General features: G+C 48.8%; 1 long non-coding RNA gene across 1 annotated transcript; it reads left to right on the forward strand.

The window, feature by feature from the left end:
* Positions 1-249: 249 nt before the first annotated feature.
* On the forward strand, positions 250-4,299 carry LOC129386824 (uncharacterized). The gene is made up of 3 exons (XR_008614106.2): positions 250-292; positions 3,184-3,219; positions 4,212-4,299. It is a non-coding gene; the product is annotated as an uncharacterized lncRNA (long non-coding RNA).
* The last annotated feature ends 12,166 nt before the right edge of the window (positions 4,300-16,465 follow it).

Genomic DNA, 16,465 nt, shown 5'->3' on the forward strand with positions numbered 1-16,465 from the left:
GCGAAAGCCCCCTTCTCTAAACGTTGGCTATAGCTGGAAGCTTCTTTTGTTAGCCAGCTACTGGTCACCTCGAGTCTCCATTAACCACAAGCTCTTTTGCATATTTAGCTAATTACGAAGCCATTGTGAACTGACGCAAAACACAAACCTGGCCGCCTTTATTTCGTCTGCTCTATACTTGCTACTGCGAAACACATTTTTTCAGTGATTTGCACTGCAATCGCCTCCACTGATTGCTTCGATCTCATTGCAGTGCTTTGGAACATCGCTGAACCTATGTTCGACGAGTACGGTAAGTTCCTCTCTTTGTTGTTTTGTAAAAAAAACTGACATTACCGTTGCACATCTCCTTGAATGCTCTCCTTAAATGCTTTAGCGGCTAAACTGATCAGTGCCCTATAACCCTAACACTTTGAAGCAAATAGGTTGCTTCAGGTTAGGGTTCCGCTAAGGTAGGAAGTCCTTAATGAATAGCATCTCGCCACAGAGCATGCGGTATCTTAGGGCTTGGGTTATCGCACGCCCCTAATGCTAACTTTCGAAAAATAGCGTGGGTGGCCGAAGCGCCCCAAGCCTGCTTTGTTTCGTCTGAACGTCGCCGCGAACACCTCAAAAACGCGTCAACTGTTCCTCATGGCAAATATTGAACTCTCATGTACATTTCGCTTAAGCGTGTAAAATATTTGGTATTGCAGTATTTGATGTATTTTTCTCTTCTCTGCCATTATGTGTTCATTTTCCTTCCGCATGCAGGAAGGGCACTGCAATCACGTGTCTTTACCGCAAGCCCGGAACCCTAGCTTAAAGCGCCTTCCCGGCGGGCCAAAGCGTGAACGCAAAGCGGTCGCTTGTCAGGGCATCTTAAGCTCTAGACACATATTCTAAACCTCCATAATATCCAAGTAAAAGTACTAAACATTCATGTGGTAAACATTTCACCGCATGAATGTGTGGGCGCTAAGCCAATATCGACATCGTCCTAAAATGGCCTGAATTCATAAATTATATAGCAAGAAATAGCTGTCCGATTGAAAGAGTGGCAGAGGAGTGATGTAATAGCCCAAATACTGATCCTAACATCTGCGCTTCCCAAGTGGTCTTTTGTAAGTAGTTCGTATAATGTTGCCTCTTATAAAGCTGTGCTTTTGTACGGGCATAAATTGTTCTCGAAAACTGCAAGTTCAATCTGAAAAGCGCGAACTTACAAAAACAAAAAGGGTCATTTGTTTTCAAAAATAGACGCGCCGATACCGCGCCTAGCTGTCCTTCTTGACCTGTTCGTGTACAGATTGCGCAAAAAATAAAGCTTAGTAAATAAATCAGACAAGATTCACCCACTGAAGAACTTTATAGCGAGTAATTAAAATACTGCGAACCTGTTAAAAAATACGGGTAGTACTGGTAACAACATCAGTGCTAGCAAGTGTCCTAAATTGCGAAGAATTTTCTGCACTCCCGCAGAAACTGCTGCCTATGCCCGCATCTATGCACATTGTTTGGAGAAACATGACTGCCGCCGCTTATGCCGTGCCACGTTACGCAGCCCATTGCGAGCGTGGGGTACCTGAGCAGAGCCATAAACAGATAACCTGCCATGTGTGCGCTCTACACTTTTACTAAAATATGGGAAGTGACCGGTGACTCTAAGCTGCTGCACTTAACTATAGCGGGAAAATACAGGCAAGTGGTCTGCACAGCGTCGCAGCAGCCGAGTTGAGAGTTGATTTTAAAAAATAATGGGGTTTTACATCCGTAAAACCACGATGTGATGACGAGGCACGCCGTATAGTGGAAGACTCCGGAATATTTTAGACCACCTAGGGCTTTTTAACGTGCCCCTAAATGTAGCTACGCGGGTGCTTTCGCATTGCGCCCCGATGTAAATGCGGCCGCTGAGGCCAGGATTCGGTCCCACGACCTCGCGCTTAGCAGCCCAACACCATTTCCACTAAGCAAACGCGGCGGGTAGTTCAGAGGAGATATAGATGTACTCACATCGCACTGAGTGGTCCGCACTCATCGTATATACCTTACGGCTAAAAGGTATACACTCTTTGCATACCGGCTCTTATCAGTGGGTAGGCATGTTGAATGAGGGAACGCTATAGAAACAGCAAAATACGTGTAAGCACGCGGTGGAGCAGCCGACAGGCTACCGCAGCCTGCCCGTGTGTAGCTCACAATGGCGGCTGAAAAGCGGTGTCGTTTCGGTGCACAACACAGTTGTCAGCTTTATGCAAGTTATCTATAAATCGCAGTTTTTGCTATCTATCGCTTCCAGAAGGAGCCCACATTGGCGAAAAAGTGCAATCAATAAAGATCAAGCCCAGAAGACTGAAATAAGTTGTCCATAAACTTATAAGCTAACTAAGCTACTAGGCAGAGGTAACGCCACTACCTGCTATAAAGTGATGAAATGCTTCCTGGGAAAGGTGACATTTCGTGCCGCTGAAAAGGAAAACGTACCACCGGCGGAAAACCTGATGTCTAGTGTTCTACACCACTAATTCAGTGCACATACAAGCGGTACCTTCACCTATAGGAATGACGTGGACTTACACGGTGCTCGCGTTAACCAATTGTGGCGGGTTCCACTAAACATAAAATTATATCCGCAATAAATGCACTCGAAGTTAAGCAAGCCCAATAAGTAATACATAGAATCCTCCGATAAAACTTCTCTATCCTATCCGTGACGCTATGCTATTCGCTAGGTGTGGGAATTGTTGATTGGCTAAGCTTTGACTCAAGCAGCGGAATTTACTTTTCACCACGCCCGGTATATTTGTATAATGAATGCACTCTTCATTCTCGTGCTACAGAAACTTGCGGGCGATCTTAGTTTTTGGTGTCAGTATTAATGAATGTAATTTGGAGTGGAAATCTCATTCTAATGGACACCGTAAGACCGTATAGGAAAGGCGCAGCGTTCACATAACCGCACTTATGGGTCATTGTGTGAAACGGTTATAAGCCAAAGCGATTTCCCAGCTGTAATGGGCAATGTCAGACATGTAGAAGGGCGTCGCGAACACATCATTCGGCATACGTAATTTAACAAATGTTAAGAAAGTGGGACAATCATTCTCAGGTGTATATCATCGAGGCTTGCGTCCTTGAATTCCTTCCAATGTATCAGCATTAACCCACATGCTCACTCTTTCTCTTCATGGCATGCTGCAGACTGGAGTCGTGACGGCTCTGACGAGGCTGCTAACGGTAAGACTCGTTCTAAGTTCGACACTCTAGCACTTGTCGGTGCAAATGGTTGCACTTCATCAATTGTATTCCGTCCACTGCACACAAATCTACGCAATAAGAATTTCTCATGACATTGGCAACAAACATTGGCCCACGATGCGGCCGAAAGGCTCGGCCTTCCGGTTCCCACGTGGGAGCGGCCCGCTTCGTGAAGACTCACGATCTGCAGGACTTCTTTAAAGTTTCACCATACCATACCATACCATTGGCAACAAATGTTTTTGAGCACTTCGATAACGCAACAACCACCCGATTTAGCTTAGGATGAGACAATGGCAAGCTCTCTCATGTCACACTGTGAAATTGAATTGAGTGTAACAATGTAGGTAGAATAATGCACGCCATATTCAAAAGTTCCCATAATCCATATCTGCTACATAAGTTCTAGTTGTAACATTAGGGTGTGAGCGACTCTCCTGCGCTTTTTGTTTAATTCTCGGTGTGTATAGGCGTGTGTTTCCATATACATATGAAATGTACACGATGTAACTTGAAATGCAGCAACGACAAGAAAAATCGAACGATTTTGCTAGAGGCAAGGTACGTAACCACCTTATAGAATGCTTCGAAGTTGGTACTTCGGAGTAAATTTACACACAAATCTGCGAAGGCCCTCTTGATAAAGGCGCCATTGCCCGAGATCAAACACTGGGGCCCTACATCGCAAAGTGTTCTTTTCCTCTGATTCTATTTATTTCCGTACTAGTAGTCCTCACGTGGAACGACCACTACTGGTGATATTGGATGTGGAGCTTTGTGCGAGTCAAAAGCGTAAACCAGTGTGAACTGTAAATGACAGCCATTGTTACAAAATAATGCCCTTATACAGCGCCCACACTACAATTTAGCAATATAGTGGTAGTATTACTGCTTCCTCCAGCGGTTACTCCTGTTTTCTCGCAATGCCATAAAAGGTCATAGTCATTCGCGATTGTCATGTTTTGGTGCAGTGCCTGATCACCCCCTTGACTACGACAAGCATCTCAGGTGTCCTCACTGCAATTGCCGACATCGTTACCCTTGTCTTGAGAACTATCGGCTTGGGTAAGTCATTGGAGACAGTGATACTTTCGCAACTAAGTACAACGAGCCGCTTTCAGATGTACATTGTCAGCGCTTAATCATGAACTCGAAGGCAATGCGCCAAACAGTTATGATTTTATATGTCAGCCACAGAGTCTTGCGTTGGGTTTCTTTCTTATTTCGTGACTTGTTGCGCCGGGGCAGAAGTTATGACACTACGTACCATATTGGACTTTATATTATTGGTTATGTTACGTAGGAAGACGCAGACGAAAAGCTATATACAAGTATATTTACAAGAAAATACGCTGCGCTTGGCCAAGAGGCAAGAGCCCGCGCTAGCTTCTAATCGTCGTCGTCGTCTTCACACTGCTCGCCTTCTCGTGATCGCACATATTGTTCCGTAGCACTACCCCCGGCTGCAAAAGCGCCGTCCCGGAGTGACTAAAGATCGGACTCGGAAGCAGTGTAGTAGGCCTTGAGCCTACTGACATGCACGACATCACTAGATGCCAGAGAAGGGGACGAGGTTGAACCAACAGGAGCAATTTCGTAAGTCACAGGCGTCACCTGGCGCAGCACGCGGTAGGGCCATGTGTATCGCGAAAGGAGCTTCTCGGAAAGTCCGACGTGACGAGAGGGCGACCACAGGAGCACGAGCGCACCAGGCGAAAACTGTACGTCACGATGGCGGGCGTTGTACTGACACTGCTGAGTGGTTTGTGAGGCCGTCAGTCGAGCACGGGCAAGCTGGCGTGCATGGTCGGCGAGGGCGATGGCGTCGCGCGCATACTCGCTTGTTGAGATCGCAGCAGGATGAAGTGCCGTGTCTAGGGGCAAGGTAGGTTCGCGACCGTACAGTCGGTAAAATGGAGAAAATCCGGCGGTGTCCTGCCGGGAAGAATTGTGCGCAAATGTTACGTAAGGAAGGGCAATGTCCCAGTCGTGGTGGTCTTTGGAAACGTACTTTGACAGCATATCGGTAAGAGTACGGTTTAACCGCTCTGTCAGGCCATTGGTTTGAGGGTGGTATGAGGTAGTCAGCTCGTGTTGAGTGGAGCAGGAACGCACAATGTCAGCGATAACTTTCGAGAGGAAATTTCGACCACGGTCAGTAAGCAGCTGTCGCGGGGCGCCATGAAGCAAGATAATGTCACGCAAGAGAAAGTCCGCGACGTCAGTGGCGCAACTGGTAGGGAGAGCCCGAGTGATAGCGTATCGGGTGGCGTAATATGTCGCGACGGCTACCCATTTGTTCCCAGAGGATGACGTGGGAAAGGGACCGAGCAGGTCTAATCCAACACGAAAGAACGGTTCCACAGGGATGGTGATCGGCTGGAGATGACCGGCAGGTAGCACCTGAGGTGTTTTCCGGCGCTGGCAGGGATCACAGGCAGCAACATAGCGTCGAACGGAGCGAGCGAGACCAGGCCAATAGAAGCGGCGGCGGACGCGGTCGCACGTGCGGGTTACCCCAAGATGTCCTGCAGTGGGTGCGTCATGCATCTCAAAGAGCACAGTCTGTCGTAGCTGTTTTGGCACGACAAGAAGAAGATCAGAGCCGTCAGGGAGGAAGTTCCTTCGATACAGAATGCCGCCCTAGAGGACATATCGGCGAACGGATGCGTCGGTAGGTGTAGAGCGCAGACGCTCGATAAGTGCTCGCAGCGATAGGTCTCGGTACTGCTCATCGGCGACGTTAGCGAAGGCAGACACAGAGAAAATGGCGTTGGCGCTACTACTATCGGCGTCGTCAGGCTCGTCGACCAGGTAGCGAGACAGGCAGTCAACGTCCTTGTGTAGTCGGCCAGATTTATAGGTGGCAGTATACGAATATTCTTGGAGGCGTAAGGCCCAGCGACAAAGTCTTCCTGTAGGATCTTTCAGTAGAGCATAATCAGCAAAGCGCGTGATGGTCTGTGACAACGGAAAAGGGTCGGCCATATAAGCATGGGCGGAATTTTGCAACCACCCAAACTAGGGCCAGGCACTCACGCTCAGTGATGGAATAGTTGCGCTCCGCGGGTGAGAGGAGCTTGCTGGCGTAAGCGATAACACGGTCGTGGCCACGCTGGCGTTGTGCCAGTACTGCGCCAATTCCGGGACCGCTGGCACGGACTTCGGTAGGCGCAGAAGGATCGAAATGGGCCAGAACGGGAGGCGTTGTGAGAATGTCGATTAGATGTGAGAATGCAGAGACCTCGTTATTGCCCCACTGGAAAGGGGTGTCTTTTTTCAAAAGCTCGGTTAGTGGTCGTGCTATGGCGGCGAAGTTTCTCATGAAACGGCGGAAGTATGAACAAAGGCCGATGAAGCTGCGCGCATCCTTGGCACACTTCGGAACAGGGAAGTGCGTAACAGCATGGATCTTGCCTGGGTCCGGTTGCACTCCGTTCGCGTCAGCGAGATGTCCAAGGACGGTAATCTGGCGACGGCCGAATTGACACTTCGATGCGTTGAGTTGCAGACCGGCTCGATGAAAAACGTCCAGGACTGCTGAGAGGCGCTCGAGGTGCGTAGCGAACGTTGGGGAGAATACGATAACGTCGTCCAAGTAGCACAGGCACGTGGACCATTTGAAACCGTGAAGAAGGGAGTCCATCATGCGTTCAAAAGTGGCAGGGGCGTCACATAGACCGAACGGCATCACTTTGAATTGATAAAGACCGTCGGGTGTTACAAAAGCAGTCTTCTCGCAGTCGACATCGTCCACGGCAGTCTGCCAGTAGCCGGAGCGAAGGTCAATAGAGGAGAAATAGCGAGCACCGTGGAGGCAGTCAAGGGCGTCATCAATCCGAGGTAGGGGATACACGTCCTTTTTGGTAACCCTGTTAAGGTGCCGATAGACCACGCGAAAGCGCCATGAGCCATCCTTCTTTTTGACCAGTACAACAGGTGACGCCCATGGACTATATGATGGTTCAATAATGTTCTTGGCAAGCATTTTGCGAACTTCTGCGTGAATAACTTGACGCTCAGCTGGTGACACTCGATACGGGCGGCGATTAATGGGAGGGGCATCGCCGGTATTAATGCGATGTTTGACAGCTGTAGTTTGGGCCAAAGGTCGATCGCTAAAGTCAAAAATATGGTGGTACGAAAACAGAATGCGGTAGAGTTCACGAGCGTGCTCGGACGGCAAGTCGGGTGCAATCATTTTCTGTAAGTCAGCGATGGTACAATTTGCTGACTGCGATGGTAGAGGAGTATCGGATGAAGTGTCGTCTACTGCAATGGATGCTACTGAGTGATCCTCAAATGAGCAAAGCTGGGCCAGAGACATCCCGCGTGGCAGCACTTGTGTCGTCAAGCCAAAGTTGACCACTGGCAGGCAGACGCAATTCGCCGTAATAGATAAAACTGCATGAGGTACTGTGATCCCGTGTGTAAGGGGGACGTCTTGCATAGGAGCCGCGATGTAGTGACCGTCGGGGACTGGTGGGGATGACACTAGGTCAACGTAGGTCAGTGCCGAAGGTGGCAAGCGAACGAAGTCGACGGAACTGAGGCGACTGGGGTGTGGTTCAGCAGGATCCAGAACAGGCAGGTCAAGGCGGAGAGTATTGGCGGAACAATCGATGAGAGCAGAATGTGCGGAGAGGAAGTCTAAGCCGAGGATGATGTCGTGGGGACAGTGGGCGATGACTGTGAATAGCACGATTGTTGAGCGATCGGCGAAGAAGACGCGGGCGGTACACATACCAATTACGGGGGCTGTTCCGCCATCGGCGACACGGACAACAGGCGTCGTGGCGGGCGTGATAATTTTCTTGAGCCGGTTACGAAGGTCAGCGCTCATTACGGACAAATGCGCCCCAGTGTCTATGAGTGCAGACACAGAAACACCGTCGACTTGCACGTCAAGAAGGTTCAGATGAGTGGGCAACGTCAGTAGAGGATGTGGCGGCGTAAGGAGCAATGCACCGTCACCTCGAGGCGCTGCATCGTCTAGTTTTCCGGCTGGGAGCGGCGTCCGAAGGGAGTCGGCGAATAGGAGCGACGGGGCTGGGGAGAGCGAGATTGTCGTCGTTGGGGCGAAGGCGAACGAGAATAGGAGCGGTTCGGTGCAGGAGAATCAGCGGCGGCGTTATCGGAGCGTGCGGCATAGGGACGAGAAGGGCCACCGGGGGGGCGAGAGTAGGCAGTATAAGTAGACCGGGTCGGGGAACTCCAGCGGCTGCGACAGTGCCGAGAAATGTTCCCGATTCGATGGCAGTGGAAACAAATGGGCTTGTCGTCAGCAGTGCGCCATTCAGATGGGTTGCGGAAACGTGGTGGGTAAGAAGATGCGGGACGGAGCGGAATCGAAGAAGCCGGGCGGGTATCAGGACGATGGGCCGAGCAGATGGTGTGAAGAGCCATGTTTTCGAACCCTTGGCGGACAACTGCCTGGATCAGTGAGACCGTGACTGCAGATGTGTTGGTGGGACTGGAGTCGAAGGCAGCCGGGTAGGCGGCCTCTATCTCACGCCGGACGATCTTGGTAACATCGGTAGTGTTGTTGGGACGAGGAGTGTCGGCACAGGATGATGTCGCTGGGGTGTTGGGCAGGCGGGCAAACTGCTGGTCAATACGTCGGCTTTTAGCGAGTTCCAGGCGGCGGCACTCTTTTATAACAGCATCCACCATCGCTACGTTGTTGCAAACGAGCAAGTTGAAGGCGTCATCGGCAATGCCTTTGAGGATGTGGGCAACCTTTTCTGACTCAGTCATGTGGGTGTCATATTTGCGGCACAGAGCCAAGACGTCCTGAATGTACGTGACATAGGGCTCTGTTGACGTCTGCATACGGCCGGAAAGCGCATTCTGCGCGGCAAGTTGATGACCGTAGGGGTTGCCGAACAAGTCTCGAAGCTGTGTCTTAAGTGAATCCCAACTGGTGAGCTCATCTTCGTGCGTGCGATACCAAACTCGAGGTGTGCCACCGAGGTAAAAGACTACGTTGACGAGCATAATAGTAGGGTCCCACCGGTTATTGCGGCTGACATGTTCATACAGGCTGATCCAGTCATCGACGTCTTCCCCATCTTGGCCCGAGAATACGCCAGGATCACGGGGAGCGGGGAGAGTGATGTAGGTCGTCGAAGTGGCAGCAGGTGTCGGAGCCGGCGGAGTCGGGTTGTCGTCGCCGGGAGCCATGAAGGAAGGCTCGACGTACCGTCCACTGCGAAGCTCCGTGACGAGGTACAGGGAACGTGCACCTCCACCAGATATGTTACGTAGGAAGACGCAGACGAAAAGTTAGGAGGCCAAAAGAAGCATATACAGTGCTCAGAAGCGGGTACGTCCTGTGCTACCGGGGCTCATCGGAGAGACGAGAACTAGGAGTCGGATTCCTGATTAATAAGAATATAGCTGGTAACATACAGGAATTCTATAGCATTAACGAGAGGGTGGCATGTCTTGTTCTTAAACTTAATAAGAGGTACAAAATGAAGGTTGTACCGGTTTACGCCCCTACATTAAGTCATGATGACCAGGAAGTCGAAATCTTCTATGAAGACGTGGAATCGGCGATGGGTAGAGTGAAAACAAAATACACTTTACTGATGGGCGATTTCAATGCCAAGGTAGGCAAGAAGCAGGCTGGAGACAAGGCAGTGGGGGAATATGGCATAGGTACTAGGAATAGCAGGGGAGAGTTATTAGTAGAGTTTGCGGAACAGAATAATATGCGGATAATGAATACCTTCTTCCGCAAGCGGGATAGCCGAAAGTGGACGCGGAGGAGCCCGAACGGCGAGACTAGAAATGAAATAGACTTCATACTCTGCGCTAACCCTGGCATCATACAAGATGTGGACGTGCTCGGTAAGGTGCGCTGCAGTGACCACAGGATGATAAGAACTCGAATTAGCCTAGACTTGAGGAGGGAACGGAAGAAACTGGTACATAAGAAGCCGATCAATGAGTTAGCGGTAAGAGAGAAAATAGAGGAATTCCAGATGAAGCTACAGAACAGGTATTCGGCTTTAACTCAGGAACAGGACCTTAGTGTTGAAGCAATGAACGACAATCTTGTGGGCATCATTAAGGAGTGTGCAATAGAAGTCGGCGGTAACTCTGTTAGACAGGATACCAGTAAGCTATCGCAGGAGACGAAAGATCTGATCAAGAAACGCCAATGTATGAAAGCCTCTAACCCTACAGCTAGAATAGAACTGGCAGAACTTTCGAAGTTAATCAACAAGCGTAAGACAGCTGACATAAGGAAGTATAATATGGATAGAATTGAACAAGCTCTCAGGAACGGAGGAAGCCTAAAAGCAGAGAAGAAGAAACTAGGAATTGGCAAGAATCAGATGTATGCGTTAAGAGACAAAGCCGGCAATATCATTACTAATATGGATGAGATAGTTCAAGTGGCTGAGGAGTTCTATAGAGATTTATACAGTATGAGCGGAACCCACGATGGTAATGGAAGAGAGAATAGTCTAGAGGAATTTGAAATCCCACAAGTAACGCCGGAAGAAGTAAGGAAAGCCTTGGGAGCTATGCAAAGGGGGAAGGCAGCTGGGGAGGATCAGGTAACAGCAGATTTGTTGAAGGACGGTGGGCAGATTGTTGTAGAAAAACTATCCACCCTGTATACACAATGCCTCATGACCTCGAGCGTACCGGAATCTTGGAAGAACGCTAACATAATCCTAATCCATAAGAAAGGGGACGCCAAAGACGAAGAATTATAGACCGATTAGCTTACTGTCCGTTGCCCACAAAGTATATACTAAGGTAATTGCAAATAGAATCAGGAGCACCTTAGACTTCTGTCAACCCAAGGACCAGGCAGGATTCCGTAAAGGCTACTCAACAATAGATCATATTCACACTATCAATCAGGTGATAGAGAAATGTGCAGAGTATAACCAACCATTTATATAGCTTTCATTGATTATGAGAAAGCGTTTGATTCAGTCGAAACCTCAGCAGTCATGGAGGCATTGTGGAATCAGGGTGTAGACGAGCCGTACGTAAAAATACTCAAAGATATCTATAGCGGCTCCACAGCCACTGTAGTCCTCCATAAAAAAAGCAACAAAATCCCTATAAAGAAAGGCGTCAGGCAGGGAGATACGATCTCTCCGATGCTATTCACAGAGTGTTTACAGGAGGTATTCAGAGACTTGGCTTGGGAAGAATTGGGGATAAGAGTAAATGGAGAATACCTTAGTAATTTGCGCTTCGCTGATGATATTGCCTTGCTTAGTAATTCAGGGGACCAACTGCAATGCATGCTCACTGACCTGGAGAGGCAGAGCAGAAGGGTGGGACTAAAATCTAATCTGCAGAAAACTAAAGTAATGTTTAACAGTCTCGGAAGGGAACAGCAGTTTACGATAGGTAGCGAGGCACTGGAAGTGGTAAGGGAATACATCTACTTAGAACAGGTAGTGACTGCTGATCCGGATCATGAGAGTGAAATAATCAGAAGAATAAGAATGGGCGGGGTGCGTTTGGCAGGCATTCGCAGATCAATAACAGCAGGTTGCCATTGTCCCTCAAGAGAAAAGTATATAACAGCTGTGTGTTACCAGTACTCACGTACCGGGCAGAAACCTGGAGGCTTACGAAAAGGGTTCTACTTAAATTGAGGACGACGCAACGAGCTATGTACAAGTATAGTTACAAGAAAATACGCTGCGCTTGGCCAAGGGGCAACAGCCCGCGCTAGCTTCTAATCGTCGTCGTCGACTTCACACTGCTCGCCCTTTCGTGATCGCACATATTGTTCCGTAGCAATATTATTGGTTAGGTTACAAAAGACTATATTTCAACGTACCGATTTAGCAACAAAGAAAGACACACACGAAACTGGCACGACACCGTCACTGTATGCATCGGCGCACATAACAGAAAATCGCTTTTTTTTTCGTACCGTAAGTTTTGCCGTGACTTCGTCATTCAGTCTCCGCACCTTTTTCTTTCTTTTTTCACACAGCTCATTAATATCAAAGCTCTGTGAATATTCCAACTCTTCCTGCACAATATAAAGGACATTCTCAGCATAGATAAATGATGTTGGTTTGCGGGACTTCGAACATCAAAGACCCTTAGAGATATCACTAATACCTCATGTGTTTCTTATTATGTGGAACACTTAAAAAAAACTGTCATAATAGACTGCTGCGGTTCTGCAGATAGGCCACATGGCTAGGCGGACATTGCCTGCAACAAAAACTTCTACTTTAATTTCGTTAATTAGATAAAGTTCACGAATGAGATTCTAATGACCAATTTTACTATGCATGGTGTAATTGCGAAATTAAATGCAGAACACTGGTGAAGTCATTTCGTACTTAAATAAAATCCCAGCTTTAGAAAAATGCCACCTTAAAATATGTTACGGAATACATTGGCGTTACAATGCATAGTGTACCAAAAGCGTGTGTCCAACGGTTCGGATGACCTCAGAGGGACGCGGAGACGATTTTGACGATATTGTACAAACGTAATGAGTCGTTAGGGTAGGTCCTTCGAATCATTACGCGACAAATTTAAGCGCGCTACGTAAAGCATGTAGTTGTATGGCCTTAAAAATTGGCACCGCTACGATCGCAGCGGCGCCGTTCCCCTGAGTTTTGAGCAGTCCCGTTACAATCTACGCAGCTGGCGCGCATGACTTCAGTTGGGCGAGCTATCCGATTGGCTACTTAGGCTGCGTCATCGATAATTTTTCCCACTGTATAGTGAACAAATGTTGTTACCAGTGGATAGAATGTTGGTTCGTTTGATGCTGTAACAAAACTAACAGAAAGAGAAAACACAACGACAATTTATTACTACACGCATTCACTTCTGGCACACAGCAAGTGTCTGTATGTGTTGCACAGCACTCCGTGTCCATGAGGGCAGCGCGGTCGGTGTTGGTGTCGAGCTTTATTTTGCCGAAGACCATGGATGGCCCTTGTAACGTGGTGGGCTGCAAAGCCAGCGGCATATCAAGCTGCGACATCGTGTCCCTCTGCAAGACAACAGGCGAGTGGAGTGCCTGCAGCGCATCCGGCTGGCGGAACCCGATCGGCGCCAGGATCTACGCGTTTGGGGACGTCACTTCGCGCCGGAGAATTACTACCACAATACAGCGTTTCAGCATGCCTGGTATTAGGGTAAATGCAGGCGGATTGGTCGTTTTGCCAGATAGGTGGGAGCGCTAACGTGAGCTACCTGCAGGGTGTAGTCATATGTTGGCGCAGAGCACATTAAAAAAAGACACAGAGCTAATGTAGCAGTAACCAAGTGCCTTCTACGTTGCTACTGGTGTAAATTTTTTACAGCAGCGTAAGCGTGAGTACGTTGTCTTATGAAATATTTAAAATGCTTTACACTTTGTTATAGCAATATAATATATCGGTTTGGCTGGTTGAGCTCTGCGCCACCAGGTGGATGCACCGCGCAAGCCTCTCGCGTTTACGCCTGCGTCCATCCAAGAAAACGCCCAGCTCGCCTGCGTGCACCGGAGTACCGGACACGATCGGCGTTCCCACTGGACGTCCTTAGCGCACGCTGATTGAAAAGCTCCCAGTTTTCTTGATGCTGGGCGACCTACGCTCATGTGCCGAATAGCGCAGGGCTGTCTGTCGATTAGCTACAGACGCTTCACAGCCATCCCAACTCGTGGTGTGTGCCCTTTAGAGGTGGTCATGAGCATACAATCCTTATCTTTTCTCAGTGTTTTCTCTCAACATTTCTCCTTCAGCGGATAGCCAATCTCTTTGGCCTCCTAGGTGTTTCGTTTGAAACACTCCGCTTCTTTCACCCATTGCCTAGGCAGGCGGTCAGCTAGTTCGTGCTTTTCCTTGTCGAGCGCTCATACCAAGTTTCGTTAGCACGCTGTGAGGCGGTTTTAGGGGACGGGTGCTGGGTCTTCACGAAATGCTTGCAAGAATACGATAGAAGATCTAGTTCCACCTCAAGCTGGAAAGGTATCACTTAGGCGAGAATTCTCTTGAAGTGTGTGAGTCAGGAAGAAAGCTCTCCATCAAGGTCTGATGCATGCGTTCAAGGTCGTTTGACTTGGCCGCGTGTGCCAGAAGATCGACGTGTTTTCGTTCATTTTTGTGGAACCCACAACCAGAAGTGGTCGTGGCGCACCTGAATGCTTTGCCCTGGGGACTGCTTTTGTAGGCTCCATGGTTGTTTGCCTTAGCCTCGTTTGTGTTAAGGTAATACGAGGGTCAGTTGAGCTCGCGTCTCTGATGACCGACATGGCTGTTTGTGTATTGAGCGCCGTAGCTCAGTTCGTACTGCTCCACAGCGGCCCCTTGTCCGGGAAGGACCGTTGGGACAAAAACAAACGCCCTCCACCCAGTTAACCCGGGCAGGGGGTTGCGGGGGCCAGGGTGAATGTATCGAACGATGTTGGCTTGATGTGTACATGCAAGCTTCGGGACGCGGTGCCTATGGGTGCCAAATCCTCTTTCCATCTGACAAAGGCTACGCGGCTAGCGGAGAGGCTCGAGAGGTTTGGCGCGCTAGCTCCAAGACACCGGAAGTAGACGACACGACGCCACATGCGACGCAAAGCCAGTGAAGGTGCAACTTAGCGTCGATCACCCAGCGAAAGAGTTGGAGACGAAAAACATGGCTAGGCAGGAGAGGGTATCTGTAATCTTTTGCAGCTGTCTTATACGTTTTGTTTTTCACCGCCCGCCCTCTTCACTGCTCGTCGCCATGTTTGTTGATGTGGTGGCTTCCCATTTTATGCCCGAGCTTGCTGCGTCGCCTCAGTGGTTACAGAGGTTCTGCATGACGCCGGTGTAACCCACGAAACCTGTTTTGGTGCCTATCGTAGACGGTGACTCGGTGGACGATATGAAGCTTTGGGTATGGTTTTATAGGACACAAAGGCACTTCTTGAGATCATTACGCCCTGTAGAAACTTTGCGAGCAGTCTAGTACTAGAAGCGGGGATTGAAATATGTTCCAGCTGTCCAGACTTCACTTATCAATTAAATCACAACAGTAGTGTATCTTGCTCTTGACTTTTATAGGCCAATTAGTCTGAAGCAGCAGCCTATATTTCCGCTCAGTACGTTCCTCGATGCGGTCGCTATTTGGTTGCTATGTTGCGCCTAATCATTCGCGGGTGTGATAATTTGCGGTAGATTGTTCTTCCCGAAGCCCAATTAAAGCTTGGAACGTAAATGTTCTGTACTTTGTAACAGCTTGCAGCAAAACGTATTATCGCTAGTCACTCGCTTACTCGTGTGGACTGTCACGAAACGTTCAACTTCGAAAATTCATGCACTGTCTGTGCCTGTGCATTGGTTCCATTCACTTATAAGTTATTGTACGTGAGGGATAGAGCGGGCGTAAGTTTGAGTGTGTGCCTGTGCTAGCGTCGATGTGTGTAGCTAACCTGCGCGGAACTTGCTATGCCAGGAAATGGCATTGCTCCTTTGTCACTGCAGTACGTAAAAACTTCTGCTCACGCTTGCCGATGTTGTGGAGTACTTTTTCTGGAGGTTACCAATACAACGTTAGTCGATGAGCGATGTTTTGTATCCTCCAGAACAGCCGTACATTGCGAAGGGATGGAAACACAGGCAGTCTTGTTTAGCAGCGGTCCCCGGAGTTGGTCGCATAGAGTCACTCTATCCTTGCAGCCAACTACTGCCTAATTCCTCCCTTTTTCGTTTGAAATTTCGTAGCATGAATGAAGCAGAGTGCCCGAGCGATCGACCAGTTCCATGTCCCATAGCTGGCCGCAGAGTAGCAGAGTATACGCAGCAATAATTTCGCATTCGAGCGTTTTTGCACGCTTTCGCCTGGGGCAACGTGCGGCACGCCGCTTCGCGCCATCTCGTTTTTCTAGAGCAAACTTCTCCGCGAAAAAAGTCTATGAGAGACTTAAATTGCGAAGCGAGTATTTTTATTTATCGGGGTCCTGCGCTTCTATAAAATTTGTCGAAACCATTTCAGGGACCCTTTACGTGCAGCGCCGATGCATTTTTCAGCAGCAGACTGGACAACTGGGCTGCTTGGCTTTCTTACATATTGAAAACTGATTTTAGCGCACGAAAGACGAAAATAAAGAAAGGTGACAGGACAGAATGCTTACTCACAACTGAGATATTGTATTGAAAGGAAACATCGGCGGCATCAGCGAGCGTCGTCGTTTCAGAGCAGTCTTCAGCTTTGTCTCTGGCAGTGCTTGGTTACAATACATATGCATGCACAA

The sequence above is a fragment of the Dermacentor andersoni genome, chromosome 8 (assembly GCF_023375885.2).
Source record: "Dermacentor andersoni chromosome 8, qqDerAnde1_hic_scaffold, whole genome shotgun sequence".
Classification (NCBI taxonomy): Eukaryota; Metazoa; Arthropoda; class Arachnida; order Ixodida; family Ixodidae; genus Dermacentor; species Dermacentor andersoni.